This window comes from Megalopta genalis, unplaced genomic scaffold (genome assembly GCF_051020955.1).
Source record: "Megalopta genalis isolate 19385.01 unplaced genomic scaffold, iyMegGena1_principal scaffold0732, whole genome shotgun sequence".
Classification (NCBI taxonomy): domain Eukaryota; kingdom Metazoa; phylum Arthropoda; class Insecta; order Hymenoptera; family Halictidae; genus Megalopta; species Megalopta genalis.
Window position 1 is genome coordinate 72,501 of NW_027476801.1, and position 3,767 is coordinate 76,267.

The window sequence follows — 3,767 nt, forward strand, 5'->3', positions numbered from 1 at the left end:
ATGATAAATATTTCGAGGTTCCCGATTCCACAAAATTATAAAAAGTATACGGCTGTGTAGCGGGGATCAAAACGAGTAATTTCATGTATAAAGTTTAATTAAACTCCCAATAGTTTGCCGGGAAACATCGATTCTTCCGATCTAGAAAGAGACAGAGACAGTCGATCCGCGTTATGTTAAATATTGCAAGGTTCCCGATTCCACAAAATTATAAAAAGTATACGGCTGTGTAGCAGGGATCAAAACGAGTAATTTCGTGTATAAAGTTTAATTAATATCCCATTAGTTTGCCGGGAAACATCGATTATTCCGATCTAGAAAGAGACAGAGACAGTCGATCCGCGTTATGTTAAATATTTCAAGGTTCCCGATTCCACAAAATTATAAAAAGTATACGGCTGTGTAGCGGGGATCAAAACGAGTAATTTCATGTATAAAGTTTAATTAAACTCCCAATAGTTTGCCGGGAAACATCGATTCTTCCGATCTAGAAAGAGACAGAGACAGTCGATCCGCGTTATGATAAATATTTCGAGGTTCCCGATTCCACAAAATTATAAAAAGTATACGGCTGTGTAGCAGGGATCAAAACGAGTAATTTCGTGTATAAAGTTTAATTAATATCCCATTAGTTTGCCGGGAAACATCGATTATTCCGATCTAGAAAGAGACAGAGACAGTCGATCCGCGTTATGTTAAATATTTCAAGGTTCCCGATTCCACAAAATTATAAAAAGTATACGGCTGTGTAGCGGGGATCAAAACGAGTAATTTCATGTATAAAGTTTAATTAAACTCCCAATAGTTTGCCGGGAAACATCGATTCTTCCGATCTAGAAAGAGACAGAGACAGTCGATCCGCGTTATGATAAATATTTCGAGGTTCCCGATTCCACAAAATTATAAAAAGTATACGGCTGTGTAGCGGGGATCAGAACGAGTAATTTCATGTATAAAGTTTAATTAAACTCCCAATAGTTTGCCGGGAAACATCGATTCTTCCGATCTAGAAAGAGACAGAGACAGTCGATCCGCGTTATGATAAATATTTCGAGGTTCCCGATTCCACAAAATTATAAAAAGTATACGGCTGTGTAGCGGGGATCAGAACGAGTAATTTCATGTATAAAGTTTAATTAAACTCCCAATAGTTTGCCGGGAAACATCGATTCTTCCGATCTAGAAAGAGACAGAGACAGTCGATCCGCGTTATGATAAATATTTCGAGGTTCCCGATTCCACAAAATTATAAAAAGTATACGGCTGTGTAGCGGGGATCAGAACGAGTAATTTCATGTATAAAGTTTAATTAAACTCCCAATAGTTTGCCGGGAAACATCGATTCTTCCGATCTAGAAAGAGACAGAGACAGTCGATCCGCGTTATGATAAATATTTCGAGGTTCCCGATTCCACAAAATTATAAAAAGTATACGGCTGTGTAGCGGGGATCAAAACGAGTAATTTCATGTATAAAGTTTAATTAAACTCCCAATAGTTTGCCGGGAAACATCGATTCTTCCGATCTAGAAAGAGACAGAGACAGTCGATCCGCGTTATGATAAATATTTCAAGGTTCCCGATTCCACAAAATTATAAAAAGTATACGGCTGTGTAGCGGGGATCAAAACGAGTAATTTCATGTATAAAGTTTAATTAAACTCCCAATAGTTTGCCGGGAAACATCGATTCTTCCGATCTAGAAAGAGACAGAGACAGTCGATCCGCGTTATGATAAATATTTCGAGGTTCCCGATTCCACAAAATTATAAAAAGTATACGGCTGTGTAGCGGGGATCAGAACGAGTAATTTCATGTATAAAGTTTAATTAATCTCCCAATAGTTTGCCGGGAAACATCGATTCTTCCGATCTAGAAAGAGACAGAGACAGTCGATCCGCGTTATGATAAATATTTCGAGGTTCCCGATTCCACAAATTTATAAAAAGTTTACGGCTGTGTAGCGGGGATCAGAACGAGTAATTTCATGTATAAAGTTTAATTAAACTCCCAATAGTTTTCCGGGAAACATCGATTCTTCCGATCTAGAAAGAGACAGAGACAGTCGATCCGCGTTATGATAAATATTTCGAGGTTCCCGATTCCACAAAATTATAAAAAGTATACGGCTGTGTAGCGGGGATCAGAACGAGTAATTTCATGTATAAAGTTTAATTAAACTCCCAATAGTTTGCCGGGAAACATCGATTCTTCCGATCTAGAAAGAGACAGAGACAGTCGATCCGCGTTATGATAAATATTTCAAGGTTCCCGATTCCACAAAATTATAAAAAGTATACGGCTGTGTAGCGGGGATCAGAACGAGTAATTTCATGTATAAAGTTTAATTAAACTCCCAATAGTTTTCCGGGAAACATCGATTCTTCCGATCTAGAAAGAGACAGAGACAGTCGATCCGCGTTATGATAAATATTTCGAGGTTCCCGATTCCACAAATTTATAAAAAGTTTACGGCTGTGTAGCGGGGATCAAAACGAGTAATTTCATGTATAAAGTTTAATTAAACTTCCAATAGTTTGTCGGGAAACATCGATAGTTCGATCGCGCGAGAGAGACAGAGAAACGAACAGACTTCTTTTCGATTTACGGCTAAAATAAATTTTTCTAATTTTTTTCAATAACATATTCTTGCTTAGATAACTTTTTTACATAGGGATTAAGCATTTAGAACGATACATTGTTTAAAATAAGGGCACTTTACTCTTGACATTTTACGGTTTTTTCAATTTTCTGAAAAATCCTATCATTAGATTTTTTTAAAAATACGATATTCTTGCTTAACTAACGTTTCTACATAGGGATTAAGCATTTAGAACGAAATCTAATGTCAGAAAATGGCACTTTACTCTTGACATTTTTCGGTTTTTTCAATTTTCTGGAAAATCCTATCATTAGATTTTTTTAAAAATACGATATTCTTGCTTAACTAACGTTTCTACATAGGGATTAAGCATTTAGAACGAAATCTAATGTAGGAAAATGGTACTTTACTCTTGATCGGTACGGTGGGACTTTGAAAATATTCGGGCGTTCCAATCGCTCGTCTGTTGCATCATAGCGCGTCTCGGCGCAATCGACCGATTCGCTCGACCCATTATTTTCGATTTACGGCTAAAATAAATTTTTCTCATTTTATTCAATAACATATTCTTGCTTAGATAACTTTTTTACATAGGGATTAAGCATTTAGAACGATATAATGTTTAAAATAAGGGCACTTTACTCTTGACATTTTACGGTTTTTTCAATTTTCTGAAAAATCCTATCATTAGATTTTTTTAAAAATACGATATTCTTGCTTAACTAACGTTTCTACATAGGGATTAAGCATTTAGAACGAAATCTAATGTCAGAAAATGGCACTTTACTCTTGACATTTTTCGGTTTTTTCAATTTTCTGGAAAATCCTATCATTAGATTTTTTTAAAAATACGATATTCTTGCTTAACTAACGTTTCTACATAGGGATTAAGCATTTAGAACGAAATCTAATGTCAGAAAATGGCACTTTACTCTTGACATTTTTCGGTTTTTTCAATTTTCTGGGAAATCCTATCATTAGATTTTTTTAAAAATACGATATTCTTGCTTAACTAACGTTTTTACATAGGGATTAAGCATTTAGAACGAAATCTAATGTAGGAAAATGGTACTTTACTCTTGATCGGTACGTTGGGACTTTGAAAATATTCGGGCGTTCCAATCGCTCGTCTGTTGCATCATAGCGCGTCTCGGCGCAATCGACCG